At 41.5% G+C, this 18985-nt stretch overlaps 1 protein-coding gene across 1 annotated transcript in view; it reads left to right on the forward strand.

Moving 5' to 3' along the window:
* KCNB1 (potassium voltage-gated channel subfamily B member 1) overlaps positions 1-18985 on the forward strand; it is a 210040-nt gene that overhangs the window by 20396 nt on the left and 170659 nt on the right. The gene's annotated exons all lie outside the window — the stretch shown is intronic.

The following is an 18985-nucleotide window of genomic DNA, read 5'->3' on the forward strand; positions in this document are numbered from 1 at the left end:
AAAATAATACATATAAACCTTAGCTGGGTCAAGTATCCTATAGGTAACTTAGAGACAAAGGGTCCTTGATGACCCATCACTAAGGCTTAGTTTCAAGTTCCATCTACTTTCCTGTCTGACTGGCTACTTAAAGTGTTCTGATGTTCCAATAGTTCCAGAGTAAAATAATGACAAGCTGTTCCAACGTATACAGAACAAATGTGGCAAAGTTCCAGCCATGATATCTGTTCTGATTTTTTTTTTTTTTTTTTTAAATGCAGTACATTTGTTTTCTTCATTAGAGGCCTGCTAAATTCTGGTATGTAATAGATTAAAAACTCTAGAAGACATTTAAAATAATCCATATTCATTGGAGAAAACGGAGACATTAGAGCGCTGAAATATTTTCACATGAGAACAGAAATTGTTGGATTATTATTTTTCCCAAAAAGTGCCAATATCAAAGCAGATTGGTATAACTGATAGTATCCTTATGCCCGAAGTGCGCATATTGATCAAATCTTGTCTGACCCTTTGGATGGTTCTACCCCTCTTGCTGAAATTAACAGCCCTCTAATATCCTAATTCAGCAAAGCACTGGAGCATGTGTTTAGCTATAAGCATGTGAGTAGTCCAGTTGAAGTCAATAAGATTGTAAAATTAAGCAAGTGTTTTGCTGAATTAGGACATTAATAGACTGTTCATTTAATCAAGAGTGCTAAGAGCATCCAGGCTCTAAACTGCTATGGAAGATAAGAAATTCTCTTTCCTTAAATTAAGATTCTTGAAAAATGCTTGAGGGTAATTTGTCATCTGTAGCATCCAAAGGGCCTGCAGAGCTCTCTTGTCTGGAGCAGATGTTCAGGCATCTATATTACCTTTTTGATTTGGACACTTGTTGCTACTTGCAGAAATCTAATCCATCAGCATTGAAAAATACATAAGCATCCTGTATTTGTGGAGCACTGTGACAGAGACTCTTCATAACAATGGTAACACTTATGGGATAGATTTTCATCAGTAGATCTCAAACACTTTACACATTATCCTCGTTTTGCAAATGGGGAAAGTGAGGCACAAAAAGGAGCAGTGACTTACCCTGCTAGGTGACCTTGGGCAATGACAGAGTGGGGAACAGAATCCATGCCTCCTAAGTCCCAGTCCACAGCTCTAAGTATTAGCCAACGCTCCCTTCCATATCAAATAGCTGCCATACAGGAGACCTTACATGGCAGATGGGGATCTCACTGCTCTTTTAGGGTCACAATATGCTAGCCTTCGTCACACAAATAACCCCAAGAAAAGCAATGGGACTATTCATATGGGTAAAGTGGTTTCAACTTGGGTCTCAGTGCTATATGAGCAGAGCACATGAAAAATAGCTCATACTAATACCTGTAATTAAGTTAGAGGTGATGAAGTAAAAGAAAAGGAACAACAGTCTTACCCAATAACCTCCTATAAGGTACTTGTTTCTATGCATCCGATGAAGTGGGCTGTAGCCCATGAAAGCTTATGCTCAAATAAATTTGTTAGTCTCTAAGGTGCCACAAGTACTCCTGTTCTTTTTGCAGGTACAGACTAGCATGGCTACTACTCTGAAACTTGTCTTCCAAAGAGCTTGGTGAAGCATTTAGACGCAGGAAGTCAGAGCCTCAGGTAGTGTAAATCTGTGTACATACATTGATTTCAGTGAAGCCATGCCAGTTTACATTAACTGAAGCCCTCGGTATGGCCCACTGCTGCCATTGTATGCATCACTAAAGGTATTTAAAAATCAATTAGTTATATAATTATCAAGAAGCTATTGCAGATCCTCTTAATAATTTATTATTATTTATTATCATTATTACTATTTGTATTACCATGGTGCCTAGGAGTGGATCTACAGAAGTGTTTTATACCTATTGGAGCCTTCTCAGTTTTCTTGGGAAAATCACAAACTAAAGCCTACAGTGTGCAGACTAGAACTGGGAGAGACACACTCTGCTTTAGCAGTGTTCATGTTCAACTCTGTTTTCTGAGATTACAAAATGAAGATCTCAGCACAACTTTTACCTTTTGGTTCTTGTGGTTGTATATATCCATACCTTCCTAAACAGTTATAGGATAATAATAATTCCTAGCTCTTATGTAGCACTGTTCATCTATAGATCTCAAAGTGCTTTACAAAGGAAATTCGTATTGTCCCATTTTTAGGATAGATGATCTGGAAACTGTCAGAATTCTGTATGCTAACAGCTGTCCAAAGACAGAATAATATCCTAAGAGCATACATATGCAGTGCAGATTTTTAACACGGGCAAGAGGGACAATTAGAGCAATGATCCTGGACAATATATGTCTTTATAACAGAGCTGGTCAAAAAATTTTAATTTTGAAACTTTTCAATAAAAAAAGGATAAAACTTCTGTGGAAAAAATGTTTCCATTTTAAAACCATCCCTAGTAAAGGGCCTCCATGTCCGTAAGAGATGCGTCAACCATTCCTTTTATTTTCACCTTTATTTTTGGGGAAGTTTTGTAACATCTATGTCAGTCAGAATAACCTGAGCCACAGCTAGCCAACAGGGAGTAAGTACAGACCCTCTCTAGGTCATGGATGCAGGCAGCCTCTGAGGCCATTTTATATCAAGTGATCCATCTCAATCATTAACTGGCTACACAGTGACACTATTCCTCTGCAGGTGAAGAATCACATGGTTATAAAGTTCTGCAATATAAACAAGGGAGACCTGCTCAGAATCCTATTTGGACAGATTTATCACTTGATTATGGAGTAGCAACCGGCTCTGGGCTGTATGCCACAAGAGATTAATATGCAACTCATGCTCTGTTTTCTCTCTGGATGATGTACACTCGTTTGCTTTCCCATTATACTGTAAGGTGAAGGTCTGCTGGCTTTACAGAAATAGACTATTGTGTTCTAGACCCCCCAGCTACTGTACTGAGGATTACACCGGCAAGCTGTTGCCCAACAGATTGCAAAAAGTTGGGAGATAGAAAATGGCCAAAATCTTCAATTAATCTGTGCACAGTGATTATTTGAAAAAAATAGGTATTTGCCAGACATTACAGTACTCTGGTGTACTTTTCCCTTGGGCCTAGGTGTGTTGGCTAGGAGTGTGAAAAATCCATGTCCCTGACCAACAAACACCAATGAAAGCCCTAGTGTAGTAACTGTTATCCCAGCAAAAACAGGCCCTTTAGTCAGTGTAGCTTATTCCATTCAGGTATAAACTTCACTGGCAAAAGAACTCTCTCTGTCAGGTGTAGGTTACATCTCCCAGCAGAGAGTTTGCCATCAAAACTCTATATCAGCGAACACTTACTAGTGTGGACAAAGCCTTTGAGTGGGGGACTACCATTGTGACTGTGTGTGAGATCTGTTGGCATTTAATGGGGACCTCTCTCTCTGTCTGTCTGAGCTGTGGAATTTTTAAAAGAGTGTCAGCTACAGTTTCTAGGTCTAAATATATCATTATTTCTATTTAAAAACAAAGTAAAGCAATTCCTCTTCCAAACCCTAGTTCAGGAGAGCACTTAAGCACATGCTTCACTTTAAGTTCCTGCTTAACCTTAATCGAAAGCAACAGTACTTAGGCATATTCTTAGGTACTTTCCTGAATCAAACCCAAGTTATCAATACGCAGGGTTGGATTAAGGCAATCTGGGGCCATAGGAACATCATGACACACATCACCATAGCTCTGTTGCCATGACTCCACCCCAGTAACATTGTCCTATTCTCCCCCTCGCTTGCAGCTGGAGTGACAGTGTCAGGGGCACTCTTCCTCTCCCAGAGATGGAGGAATGACATAGGATCTCCTTATCCCCGTGCAACAGGCTCCCCTTGACTTGGTAGCATCCCAGAGAGGCAGCCATGACAACAATGGATGTCTCAGAACTTATCTCAGCAGATGTGGTGTATGGGCTTGAGTGGTTGGGCCTAGCCCATTTTACCCCTCTCCTCCTGGTACACACCATGTCCTTTGTTGGAATGGTATTGGCAACACCCTGGAGCAGTAGGTTTTGACATTCACACCCAATTAAGATGAATGGGACAGGTCACACCTCTTACAGCTACTGTTTCAATCTGTCTGCAGACTCAGGCAGATTTTGGTGCATCAGTTACACTCAGGTCATATTTTCAAGCTTTCTGTGCCACTACTTGGCCTAGAAATTTTTCTTTTTTTTTCGTTCTTAAAGGAAGCTGAGATTATGCCCTCATTATGTGACTCCATTAGCTGGGTCCTTAACCACTGATCTGTAGTGTCTGTGCCTTTATCTGGCCCTGGCAATGCCCTCACTGAGAATCCACTTCTCAGCCAACAACCCCTCTCCCAGAAACTGCTTCCAAAACCAAAGCCTTTCTCTTCTCTGTCACATGGGTAATATCATCTCTTTCCAAGTCCATCCTCCTCACTCCTCCCGATATATTCAGCTACGACATTCATCTGTGTTTCTACAGATGAACGTGGCACTTTGCTTTCCCCCTTAAGGAAAAATATGCATCCTCCTGTAGTATTAAAATGTATCTGATTATATAATGACAGGGAACATTTGCAATGAATGATTGTCAAGTGGGAGGAAGTGTACAGTGCACATAAAAATCCAGTATGTTAACTTCAATATTTTTTCAATGTGAAATGAATGCTGCTGTTTTGATGAATTATTTGCTATGTTGGTAACCCAATACCTCTATTCCTGTACAGTTTGGAAAACATATATCAGTAGTCCAGTGATCATAGGACTTAACAATGAAATCAATACTGTTTGATTAGATTAAATTGCTTTGGTTCAATTATGTCTTTTTCAAAACAGCAAGTGTTCATATTAGTTCAGGGACGCAGCATGTCAGCAAAGGACTGGTTAGCTGTTAACGTGTCAGTGTAGCTATGTTGAAAATGACATACAGCTCCTCCCTCCTCACAGCTGCCAATCCAGTGCCATTCACAAGCACTTAATTTACTGGCAGGGTAACATAAAAGACAAAAATTACATAGGAACTGGGTAAAAGGAACATAGAGTTTAAAAAAAAAAAATTCAGCTCCTGTTGATACAACCACACATTCCTAATATTAGTGCAATTGCTGTCCTATAGTTGTGTGTCTGTGCACCTTTTCCTGGGTATGGATCTTTTTACTTAGAGTGGATATCCTGCAATAGAGATTTGAGGAAGATGGATATGAACCCAAAAGTCTGATCTTGTGTTTAAAAACAAAAAAAACAAAAAAAAAACACCTGTCAAAGTTTGGGTGTGTTTGGATCTAGAGATTCTGGTTCTACAGCTTATAAAAATAAGTGCCATTAGCACAATTTGTCTCTGAATTTAGACTTCAAACGCCATCTCTCCTCAGAGTTTGAAGGTGTTCTGGTGTCAGTTGTTGGTTTTGGCCCAAAGCCGATCTCTAGTTTTTGAAGGTTCTCAAATGTTTTGAAGGCTCTCAGATATTGAGGTACCTTTTTCCGTTTCTTTTTTCTGTCTAGGGTCAGAACCAGACATGCAGAAATATTGCCAGAGAAGTGTTTTTCCTGGTACTTCTACTTTGACAGAAAGCAGGAAATGCCATAAATCTCAAGCAAAAGCCTGTTGCTATACAATTTTTAGCAAATTTTTGCAGATTCAAGATTTGGTTGGTTCAGTTAAAGTTTAGGAAAATATCCACATTTTATCCAAACCAAATCTCAGCTCTAAGCCTCTTCTAGATTTCCCTATCACTAGTTACCCATTTTGGACCTCATTAGGCCAAACAGTGAAGTTCAGGTACAACAGCATGTCATTCCTTCTGGTTTTCAGAGTAAGGTACAGAAGGTGAATTGAACAAATGGATGTCAGAATCTAAAAGATGGTTACCTTTGAATAGCTTATGTCACCAGCCAAAGTATTCCTTGGATAGGGTTATAAGTAGAACCAGGCAAATAGCAAATTTTCCCGATCACTGTCAGTTCTGAAAAAAAAGAAAATTAAAAACTTCAGTTTGATGTGAGTCCAAAATTTTTAGAATTTCAGTGAATTGAGAAGATCTGGATTCAAATTGCTGCTCCAGAGTTCTAATTCGAACCTGGGTCTCCTACATGCCAGTGGGATGCCCAAACCTCTCCCTTCAGCTGTTTTGTGAATGTATATGTGTGTTTGGGGGGGAGGGGGGAAGTTCCTGTCTGAAACTATTTACCAAACTTTTGGCAAATTCATAAATAGTTTTGAGTTAACCAAAACTGCATTTTTTGACAAATCGACTATTTCCAGGAACAAGTTTCCTCAGCTCTTGTTATAAATTGAGGTACCGAGAGTTAAGGATTAAAACCATATGTTTTGGTGTTGCTTGTTTCCCCTGTAACTTTGCAGTGATCTGACGTGATTTGCAAGATTTGATGTTAGATGATTAAAGGAGAGAATCCAATAGGAGGGGACACAGTGATTTGATGCTGACTGTCATTTTGTGTTATTGCAAAAGCACTCGATGACAGAAGATGAAAACACTGCGCTCATCACAGGTTTTTTGTGCAGTCACTCACAGGGCTGCTGTTATCTACTGCCCAGGCTGCCTGTCTTGAATTTCAACAAGATTTGATTAAATCCTTTAATACAGGGCTCCATGCTGAGAAAGAAGTGACAAAGTCAATCTTTTTCTTTCACCTGTGGGATAGCTAATTAAATCTGGACTGAGCTGCAGGCCAGGTATGCCACAAGCTACATGATGATTTAGCAGGCATCAGAGCTGCACGCTACAATACTGAGCAGCACATCAAGAACTGAATGTATGTGTTTCCAAGCCTTTGGGAAGGTACGCAAAGCGTAGGTGTTACTGCAGGGTATTTGTTAGTTGAAGTGAATAACACACAGTGCATTAAAATGACCTAATTGATCTAATTATAGAACTGACATCTGTGCTATCATTGAGATTTCCAAGCTAATACTGAGCCACTGCGGGGGGAAAGGGGAAGAAGCGGCAAATTGACCAGTTTTGCTCCTTTTCTATTTGTTTTATGAGACAAGAAGCTTTACACAAAGCAATTTATTCACACCAGCAATAACTGTCAACGTCACACACAACATGGTGATGTCTGAGGCTGGGGTAATGTAGAACAGTCACCATCTTCGGAGTCTATCCCTGCTGGCACCAACGTGCCCTTTACTTTATTCATATTTTTAGTCTTAAAGCTTCAAAGGTCTGAAAGTCAAATGCCAGGGAAGGGAGTTCCAGTGAATGACGTGCTTTTAAATTCTCTTGCACTTTTCCGGGGGCCAAATAATTCCCAAAGCTCTCACTCCTAAAGAAATATTTGCAGCCATTGAGTTTATGGACAATAAAGAATATTAAGCATTTCAAGGAGAGTCATTCATTTGCTATAGAATAATATAGGGGATTACCAACAAATGAATCAGTCCTGGGAGTTCTATGATATCATCACGGGGATTTCTAATATCCTGCCATAGCTTGTCACCCTGGCTGTTTGACATCATTTATATGCTGTATACTTGGTACTGTGACTTTTTAGAAATAGAGCTGATAAATGGATCTACTTACCGCAGGCCTGCATCTGTTGTTCACGTATAGAGGTGGTATCTCAGATACCCATTGCTCAAATCATAAAAGGCTTCATAGAATAAACTATTACGTTATAGGGGCATGATGATCATCTCAAACCACAGTTGTATAATTAGGAAGCTCCTTCATGCATTGTGGATAAAAATATGAAGTGTTTGTTCATTTATGTATGTATCGTGTTGTTGTGACTAGTAAACAAGAGAATATCATTAATATTTCTGATAAATTTTCCCCTGATGTTATAGATCTGAAATCATATAGGTGAGAGGGACCTTTAGTGGTTCATCAGATATTACCCTCCAGTATTTATTGCATTATTCCTAACTCATGGATTGGTGTCCAGTCATTGAGTTTTAACAAATAAAGTCTAGGCTTGAGTATCTCCAGTCATTGCAGTACCACAAACTTCCTTGGCAGCTTGTTTTACTGAGCAATTCTCTAGGTCCCAGTCTTGCAAAGAAAGACATACAGGCAGACCCCTGCTCCTGCCCATACCTGCACTCATTCCAGCAGACCAATGTATGGGTCTGCCCATGGCATTCTTTTTGCAGGATGGGAGCCACAGCTTATAAGGGATAAAATCTTCCCTCAGATATGCCAGCAGCCCCTATTGGAGTCAATGAGACTATCTAACCTACATTTTCTCTGATGTGATAATACACAGAGGTACAGCAGGAGACAAGAGCTGATACAAAAGTGGAGGTTGAGCAATTTAGACATCCTTTGAGACTGTGCAGACATCTCTGACCCTTAAGTTCTGGCATTTGGAGAAGCCAGATAATGGCTTCCAGGGGAACTACCATGATTGGAGAGGTAGAAGAAGGTGAGTTCAGTTGTTGTGTTGGGGATGGACTGGAGAGGGATGTATGAAGAATAAATTCAGTGATTAAAGTTAAAAACTCCAGCACAGGGTCTGGGGTGAAATCCTCGTCCCAAGTCAATGGCAAAACACTGATTAACTTTTTAATGGGACCAAGATTTCACCCTAGTTTTTCAGGAGAAAAGGATCACGATCTGCAAACTTGAAGTATAACTTGCAATTCTGTGGCTTTAAAGAAAATGGATTAACTCTTATAAGACACAGTACAATTGGGATAAGTAAATACACATTTTGTAAAATGATATCCATATTACATTTGAGAGTCTTATAGGGCCCCAGCCAACACCGATTGAAATCAATGGATGATTTCAGGGTGTGCTGAATCAGGCCCTCGTGTACAAGCTAGCAAGTAATTCATAAATGTATATTGAAAACAACCAATTTGCTCCATTTAGTATGTCAGCCACACACCTCTGACTGAATTGAACTGCTTATTCTTTAATTTAAACTCTGCACTTGTTCTGGCAGGATTACTAGTACAGTAGTTTATTTTTGATTACTAAGCTTACTACGAGCCTGATAGAAAGTTAGTCACACAGAAGATAAGCAGTTTTCCTGGTAATCTACAATTCAGCAGGAAATTATTTACACCTTCTGTCATATATCTAAAACCGGCTTGTTTCTTTGCTGTCAAACTTTCAGTGACTCTTTGAAAGGTAGGTGCATAAATTACGGCAAAACTGTAGAGAGAGAAAAACTCTTGAGTCTGAAACCTACGACCAGAGATTATGGAGATTGGAAAGTGTGAGTCATGAGATGGCTACTTCATTTAGATTTAGCTAATACTGCTCCACGCACATCTTGGAAAAGTCTTCTAAAGGGAAAGCATGTTCTTATTTTATTTAAAATAGACCATCTCGACACTTGCAAAGCTAGTCAGAGTTTTCTAAAAGTCAGTGCGTATTATGGACTGTGGGTTGATTTTATTTTAAAAATCTCTGCACAAAGTTATTTTTCTTTACTTGGTTCCAAACAAATTAATTTTGAGACAGATTTTTAAAAATGTTTGAAGCAGGTTTTCAGCTGGCTTAAATCTGCACAACTCCACCGAAGTCAATGGATGAAGATCTGATCCTTTAAGTGTGGAGCTGCACTTGCAAATTGGGGACCCAGTAGATCAGGCAGAGTTCTCAAAAATGTGGCCCTCATCACATTCTTTGTTTGTACTGATTACTGTCTTTATGGACCCATCCTACAAACCCCTTATCCGTACAAATAGACTGTACGTGAATAATCTTATTGACTTCAAACGTACAGGTGTAAGAACTGCTTGCATGGGTAAGGGATATGGGGTTACTACTATTTTATGTGCTCAATATTCTTCCTGTTGTAAAACACTGTTCAAATACAAAGCCGTATAAATATTAACTAAGAAACAAGATGTGCCATCAGGGCTCAAAGTCAGTTTCCTGTAAAACTCTCAATGTGCTGAAACAAATATGACTGTGCTTACATTTCCCCCTCAATGGAAGGGAAGCCTATCATTTAAACCACATGCATGTGGGTACCCACCTGTGCACTCATACATACCCACTGTCCAGCGTGGTTAGAGCTCTGTGAAATCAGTGGGAAATTTCTCTAAGAAATTTCACTCTACATTTTTGCTCTCCTGATTTTGCACTGGAAATATGTGCAGTTCAGTCATAGAGTATTTGGAGTTTCAAAAGCTCCCATTTGCTCAGAATGTGACAGTTTCCACTGAAAATGGGCATGTGTTCACCAGAGCTGGGCCTGGGTGTAAACTCAGCCCCAGTCTCCACCTTGTGAACCGGGAGGATGTTCTTGTTCTGGGTACACATCTAAAGTTCACAGCTTGGACCCACTGTTAATTTGCATTGGGAACCGGGGCAGGGGAACTTCGTAAATAATAGAAACAGATGGTAGAGGTCTATGTTTTGATAAAACAAGCTCATTTTTGAACTGTAAAAATGCCTTTTTTAGTAGCTTTCCCTTCCCTGAAGGTATTTCCTAGGCTCACATACAGTTGCGTACAGGACAGTATCCTTGTTCAACAGTGTCATTTCAAGCACTGTATTTTGCCCAAGGTGGTGCAGCTCCCCCTCCCTTGGCACCTGTGTTCTGCACTTTGGTATTCATCAGACTTTCTCTTTAAGGACTAGACTGTGGCCTAAACAAGCATAAAAGGTGCCTCCTCAAGGCATTGTGCTTCTGAGATACCCTTGTCTTCTCAATGCTCCCCCTTGCACTAGAGAGATGGGAGAATAACACAGGCCATAGAACTACCCCAAATAATTCCTAGAGCAGCTCTTTTTAAAAAAAACCCAACCCATTCAATCTTGATTTTAAAGTTCAGTGATGAAGAATCCACCATGACCCTTGGTAAGTTGATCCAATGGTTAATCACTCTCACTGTTAAAAAATTATCCTTTATTGCCAGTCTGAATTTGTCTAGCTTCAACATCCAGCCATTGATTTTACCTTTCTCTGCTGGATTGAGAGCCCATTATTAAATATTTGTTCCCCACGTAGGTACTTATAGACTGTAACTAAGTCACTCTTAACCTCTCTCTGTTAAGCTAAAAAGACTGAGCTCCTTGAGTCTGTCTCTATAAGGCATGTTTTCTAATTCTTTGATCACTGTGTGTGTTGTACTGCTTCCTTTTATATGGTGCAGCATACTGCCCCCCTCAGACGTGCCATGGCTCCACCTACTTCTTGCTTCTCATGGGGGGGGATGGTATTGGGCACAAAGTCCATGCTCTCCTCCGTCACGTCCCTATGCCCACGGCAACAATCAGGGCAGCCATGACATGGCCAAAAGGAACTCCTTACATCCTTGTTGGCTGCATTACGGTGTGGAACAATCTAGTATCTCATGAAAGAAGGCCAGTTAGTAAATACAGTGACTTTACAAATGAAGTTGAAGAGGTTTGGTCACTTGATCCTTGAGTGAATCTCTGGAGAGCAAGCTCCTGCTTCAAATACCGGTTTCCTGAGGCACTGTTGACATTTCATCCATCCCATTGTGGATCTTTGTACAGAAAAAATAAATTAAAAAAATTCCACAAGGAAATTGCACTTGCAAAAACTTTCAAAGCCAGCCGTAGCCATGTCTTCTAGATCTTACTCTGAACGTTCACAGAAGGGATTAAAACAGGAATGACAAGGACAGATTTTTCCAGAGGAATATTGGAGCTGGATGAAATTAGGGAATACATCATTCCTAAATTAATCCCCAAAATATAACACATATCCAGAAATATATAATTTTTCTGTTTAAATTTATACCACTTTATGTGTTTAATTTAATTCTCCTTGGTTCACTTGTCACTATAAGAACCTTATTAGAGAGAGAAACACAACAGCTTGTCTTCCTGTGTTTGATTTTGTCTCTCGGAGAACAAATGTATTTAGGTTTTCCCAGCGAAAAGTTCTGACGCGACAGCTGAAATATCCAGCGTAATGAGAGCAAGTGGTGTCTGCGTGTGTGCAGTCAGCAATCGGATTGGAACTACTCTAAATGAAGAATGATGCATTTTGAATTGTTCCAATGCCATCCAAAGCCTACAACAATTCAATGAAATCAATTCCAGTCCAATGCTTTATTTTTTTTTTCTGTCTCATTGACTTTGTAGCTGTCGATGATACTGCAGAGAGATAATAGGCCCTTATAGAGAGAAATACTCTCTGCTTGCTTTCTGCATTGAATCATTTGGCCTGATCTGATTTAGAAGTATTTGGGTGCTGGTTACCTGGAATCCATGTGGCTTTGATGTATTAAATTACCTTATAGTGTGTGCAGGGAGATTAGCTCACAATCTCCATTGACAACTCTACTATCTTTCTTGTCTCACAGGCATGTAATCGCAATGTTATCTTTGACTCCTGTTTCTGTACTCCCCATCTAAGAGCCCCACATCCTGCCTGAGCTAGCTAAGTCCTGTTGCTTTGTTCTCTTTATTAGCACCAAGATTTGCTCTTTCCTACTATCGCCACTGCAAAAATTCTTGTCCATCTGCTGGTTATTTCTCACCTTGATTTCACTTGCCTTCTCCTGTCTGGCCGTACTGCCTCCCAATGCCCTCCCTTCAATCTTTTCAAAATGCTGCTGTTAAAGTCGTGTTCCTCTCTGTGTTCCTACCATGTCATTTTCCTCTTCGAGTCCCTCCAGTGGGTTCCCATCTCTTACAAGCAACATAGATTTGTTTGCATGTGGTTTGTTTTTCTCACTCAGTTATGTCTCTGCTCCCTTGAAACAAGGGAAGTTTTCCCCACTGCCTTGTAGCCTGTTACAGGCTTGTTCACCCAACGCATCTCTCTAGCGCCCGCTTAGGGAGAGGGCTGCAGAATCAGGGCAACCACCCTTTGGATAACTGCTTAGGGTGTCTTCCCCCTTGCAGCGGAAATTAAAGTAGACCAGACAGAGTTAGTAGGCTTCCACAGCCCACAAAAAGCCGAGTCCTAGGCCTTCAAGAAGCCGAAAAGGCAAAAATACCCATCCTTCTCCTTTCTGAGAGAGCCTGGGCAGCCAAGACTGTCCAGATATTTCCCTGGTCACCAACCCTGCTTGCAGGGGCTGGGGAGCACTGAGCTGCAGTCCTGCTCCTACAGACTGCCACCCTGCACTGAGCAAAGAGGTTCCTTTATAAGGACCCACTCATCTGATTGTGCCCAGAGGAGCAATTTAACTTCTTCCTGACTGCAGGGTGGGGGTGGGAGCGGTCACATAGCTGGGAGGATGGTTCAGTATAGTTCTAAGCATCCTTTAAAGACAGGTGGACCTAGGGTGACTAGACAGCAAGTGTGAAAAATCAGGATGGGGGTGGGGGCAATAGGCACCTATATAAGACAAAGTCCCAAATATGAGGACCGTCCCTATTAAATCAGGACATTGGGTCACCCTAGGTGCACAGTTCTATGGGCTTTACAGTTGAATTGGGCTAATGCAGGCAGAGAGGTGTTTGAAGTTCCATTAAAATAAATATAATGTGTAATTCAAGTAACAAGATCCGCAGGGGTGTGTGTATGTATTTGAGGGTATCAAGTCCCTAAAATCTCAATTTCCCTCCATTTTTATCACTCTCTACCCTTCCCCTGAAGTCCCTGTATTTCAAAGACCTTTCCCCTTGCAGGGGGATATTTGAGCCTTTCACACCAGATATCCAGGCGCTCCCTCTTTACGACAAATTTATGTTCCCTTCCTTTTGCTCTTATCCCAGGCCCTGCCCCCTCATTGGCATGAGGCTGGTAATGAGACATGAATTTGGATCCCTGGTATGGGGGGAACACAATGCTGTCTCTAAGGTAATGGGCTGGCCATGCATAGTTTCTCATGTTAAAAATGACTATCATGAACAATGCCATCTCTCTAATTTCAGGGAAGCAAACACTTTAGTAAAAAAAAAAAGTTTGGTAGTTTTTGCTTTTAAAAACAAGGAATTATTGCTTAAATAACAGGAATTGTCAGACTGGCTCAGATCAGTGGTTCATCTAATCTAATATCCTGCAATTGCCTGAGGCAGATGCTTCAGAGGAAGGCCCAATTGGTGAAAGTGGCGATTATGGAATAGCTTGCCAGAGGGAGAGTCTTTTCCCCAATTCAAATATTTTCTGTTCAAAATAAAATTATAATACAATCAAAAGTTAGTGAAGTGGGCAGGATAGTTAGGTCTCAAAAATATATACTATGAACAAATGCCCAGTGGATGCTTTTTCTCAGGGTATTTTTGTGATTGATTTTATTTTGCCTTTCTAATGGACCTCACCATAATTCTTGAGGCCATAACAGCAGAGATGACCTCTTCCTCCAAAGAATGTTGAAAAACAGAATGAAATGAAATGCAATACTCGTTGGCAGCTTATGGAGATGATGTCAAAACAATGTTCGTGGAGATGATGTTACGAGGTGAAGAAAAAACAATATCAGTGGAAGTCTATGGGGATGATGTTACAGATGGAGATATGACCTGGGCGGAAAGCAAAGTGATACTGCCACTAACCCCTTCCCCCCCAAAAAAGGTGAGATTCTGCAATTAAAATTAGCATCGGGCCCAAATCAAAGAGCTGCATGCATATAAACACCCAGACTGAAGGGAAGCTTGGATACTCCTGCCTGTAGTTAAAACGATAGGGAGCTTTGCAACATGGGTCTGTCTGTAATTAAAATGACAGGGAGCTTCCCACTTATCAGAGCTCAAAGGTGGAATAGCCTCTACATTTTATTCTCCTTTGCCCCTCAAAAAAACTGGGGGATGCCTGGTATTTTGGGGATATTAACAGGCTGGGAGCATGTCTGTCAAGTGGAACAGGAGTTGTTAAGCATTTCCACCACCTCGTGATGTGATGCAAACTCAGTAGTAGTGCTTCTGATTGCAGTGGGAGAAAAACAGCAATGGACTACAATTTCCAGCAGTCACTGGTGACTGTTCATTAATCCTACAACACTGTTGGCTGCTAGAAAGTGTGATGTCTGGCCAACTTCCAGCTCACCCATTGTTGAAACATGCAATGGAGCATCCCACAAGCTCAACGTGGAGTTGAAGACCTATGAAACAGTGAGGCGGGAGACAGGTGAGTTTTTAGAGAAGCAGGAGGAAATATGGCAGATATTGATTGGGCAGCTCTACCAAGTTTATGTGAGGGTACCCAGGCAGGAGTGGCTGATGGATTTTAGTTTGGTCCCCTCTGTAATAAGGAGAAAAGCTTGGATGGAGCAAAATGAGATCTGGGAAATGAGATATGAGATGTAGGAGAAGGAAGGTTCTGTGGCACAGTGCTGGGTGCTCTGTACTGCCACGTGGCAAACACATTCAGTTACCACTCCTGAACTTCACGTCTGTGCTATCCCACAACCAGCATGTGCTTGTCCCTTACATGAGATGGGCTGGACAGTTTTATGTAAAATCAGGATCTCTCTTTTTTAAAAATAGTTTTTCATAGTCCCATTAATAGACCTTGCTTCGAATACACAACCATTGGTGTGGTACTGTTACAATTAATATTTCTGTTGCCTAAGGGACAAACTTAGAAAAATTGTAGACAGTGCTGCAATGGATCTTTAAGCAAGCAGTTGTATAATCAAAAAGGCTGTGCTGAGCTACCATATGCTCTGTGTGTAGTGTAATCACATTACCACAGCACAGATGAGGGGCAAGGAAAACAGGAACATAGTCCCCTTTGATACACGTATCAACTCGGATTCCACTGATAGCCAAGTGCACGCCTTCAAACCATAATTATCTTAGTGTTGGCCCAAAGTTCCCTTCTGTTTTTTTCTTTTTTTAAAGCCTTTGTGTGGAAGGGCTTTAGTGATGAATTGTTCAGTTTTCTTGCAACTGCCTGCATGCTTTCTTCCCCTTTGCATGGGATGCTCTTCCTGAGCTGGTCAGAAGTCTACTACCTCTCCTCATTCAAATCTCCCAGAAGAACTCCTGGGGCGCCTACAAGAAACTAGGTCACTGAGTCATCTCCTTATTGACTCAGAGTCTCAGCTGGTATAAACTGGTCTAATTGCATTGGAGTCAATGGAGCTATGCTGATTTACACCAGATAAGTATCTAGTCCACTGTCTTTGCTTTTTGTATAGACTATACTCTGCTACAGGATCAGTCATTTTAATAGTAAAAATTAAGCTGTTTTAATGGGAAAAAAGCAAATGTTGCAAAAGTGACTTTAATATTAATAATAGTACTGGCCTGGGAAATGTTGTGGACTCACAGATTATTTTAGCTATGTAGCGTCCAGAGATTCAGCTAGTCTAAATGGGCCTAGCTCTATTGTGTTCAATGGCACTATGCTGATTTATACCAGCCGAGGATCTAGAAATAACTTATTTGGTATTATTTTCCATGACAAAGGCAAATGGTTCAGTGTTATGGATAAAAGAGAGAATTTTCTGCCAGCACTTAGCTCAATCAACAGTTACTAAATTTGCTCTTTGTAGCAATTGAAATTATTCTTCCCACAGCAACTAATTTAATTATGTATAATCCAGTTCCTTACGCTCATGCGGTGCTGTACTCACTGAATAGTCTCAGCGGATGACTCAGATGGCTAAATCACACACACAAATGTTTGTGGAATCAGTTGCCAAACTCAAAATTATTATTTATTATTTGTATTGTGGTGATGCCTTGCAGCCCCGGTGATTGGTCAGGATCCTGTAGCAGTAGGTACTGTACAAACACAAAACAAAACGATGGTCCCTAGCCCAAAGAGCTTACACTGTACGTGTAAGGAAAGAGATAACAGGTGGATGCAGACAGGGAAAACGCAACAAAACAATGAAACAACACTAGTCAGCATGATAGGCAGTGACCAGCTGCCTATTGCCAAGGTTTTTGTAGGCATCACTGCAAAGAAAAGTTATAATTTATAACATATCTTCCAAGATGACTAGAAGTTTCCAGGGACCATCAAGGACCGATGTGTCTGAAAGTCATTTTCATCTGTGGTGGTTTGGTAACAGACATAACCAGGAGTACTGCCAGCTTTTTTGGCGCCCTAGGCAGCGGAAGGTCCCGCCCCCAAAATACGACTGAGGACCAGGGCTGCTGAAGATCTGGCCGCCGCAGTCGCTGGCCCTCAAATGTTAGCACCGTAGGCGACCACCTAGGTTGCCTAATGGGTTGCGCCGGCCCTGGACATAACAAGAGTTGGTGGGTTTGGGGCTAGTTTCTAGCATACAGATGTTCAACACAAAAGTTGTCACTTCAGCTGGCACTAATTAGCTCCTGGAAACTGCATTCTCAGCAGAGAGGCTAATGGATGAATGGACAATTGTGACATACCAGGGTAGAGTCCAGACGATAGGAGGTTGTGTCACCCCTTCCCTGCGACCTTGGGTGCCTTACAATAGCCTTACTGTAGTAGCTCCTACCTGGACTGCTCACAAACAGCCGTCTAGCATGCAAGCCACACCCTGAGTGTCTGTGTGTAACTGCAGCCTACCAGTCACACTTGGGTTACACTCTGGTTCTCACCAGCCTTGGTTATGCATGGCAGGGGTGAAAGTAACTTAAAGGAGTTACTGGTATGCTGGAGTCCTGAGCAGGGGACATGGCCTCAACCAGAAGAGGTGTGGCCTCAACCAGAAGAGGTGGGGGCTTTAAATACCTGGGCCCTTTAAATCAAGATTTAAAGGCCCAGGAGCTCCGGCTGCGGCTGGGAGCCTCGGGGCCTTTAAATCACCCTCAGAGCTACCAGCTTCAGAGGCGACTGGGAGCCCTGGGGCTCAGAGGCAATTTAAAGGGCCTGGGCTCCGGCCGCCGCTACTGCAGCAGAGTCCCACACCCTTAAAATCACCACCCAAGCCCTGCCGCAACTACCCCGGGGCTCTGGCAGTGGGGCTCAGGCAGCGCTTTAAAGGGCCCAGGGCTCCGGCTGCTGCAGGGAGCCCCAGGCCCTTTAAATCGCCAGCCTGGGGAAGCTAGTCTGGTCCAACAGGGTGTACTGGTTTTTGCTGGTACACCATACTGGACCATATTGGCTTACTTTCACCTCTGATGCATGGTAACCCCAACACACCCCCAGTCTCAGATTTCCCCACAGAAATGTATGTCCTGTACTGCCTAGCCTTTTCCTAGACAATGCAAATATTTTAAGTCTATTATTCCTTAAAGGGAATAATATGCCATTTTATTATCAATTCAGTTTCAACACTGGGTTAGATAGAATAGTAAAACAATTTTATTAACTACAAAGATATTTTAAGTGAGTACAAGGAATGAGACACAAAAGTCAGAAATGGTTATAAGAAAAATAAAGAGAAGACATTTACTAATGCCTAACTTAAAATATATTGGATTGAAGCAAAGTTTCTCACCACATGCTTCCTGCAATTTTACTGACCAAACTCTGAGGATCAGGACCCTTCGCCCAGAGTCCAGTGCCTACTTCCTTTTCTCTTCAGGTGCAGTGAATGCAATAGACAGAGAGAGAAAGAGGGGTGCCTTAGGGTGTTTGTCCTTCCTTTTTATAGTTTCAGTCCCCCTCTTGAAAATCATTTCCAGCTGGGCACTAGGAAACAAAGAGCCTATGTGGAAGGATGTTCCCTTCTGGCTTTTTCTGACCTGTTTGTTTCCCTCCCTTCTTGATGACTCTGTTTATTGCTTACATGCAAATTAAGGCAAATACACATTCCTTTGTCTAGGACAGACCTGTCTGCTGACTTCTGTTTGGACAGGGCTGTGAGGAGTGGTGCATGTGTTAAGATTACAGGGAAATCTTACCATATGGTGTTTCCACACGTATTTTATCAGGATGACACTGACCAGCAAAGTGTGAGTTTTCAAATGATATCTTACAAGACATGCCTTGTACACAAATTATTACAACAGTGTGTGAACACAGCCGTATATTTTGTCACAACAATGGAGGTTGAGCTACCTGCTTTACCCTAAAGTTGGTCCTTCCAGATCAGAGGTGAAGCGCACACTGACAGGGCAATGTTGGGGAAACTTGCACCACATCTGTTCCTGCCAGGTTTCTTCTGGGACAAAGGCCACGTCTACACTACGGGATAATATCGAATTAGCTAAAATCGGTTTCTTAAAACTGATATTATAAAGTCGAGTGTGCACGTCCACACTAGGCACGTTAATTCGATGGTGTGC

Source organism: Chelonoidis abingdonii, chromosome 14 (assembly GCF_003597395.2).
Source record: "Chelonoidis abingdonii isolate Lonesome George chromosome 14, CheloAbing_2.0, whole genome shotgun sequence".
Lineage (NCBI taxonomy): Eukaryota > Metazoa > Chordata > Testudines > Testudinidae > Chelonoidis > Chelonoidis abingdonii.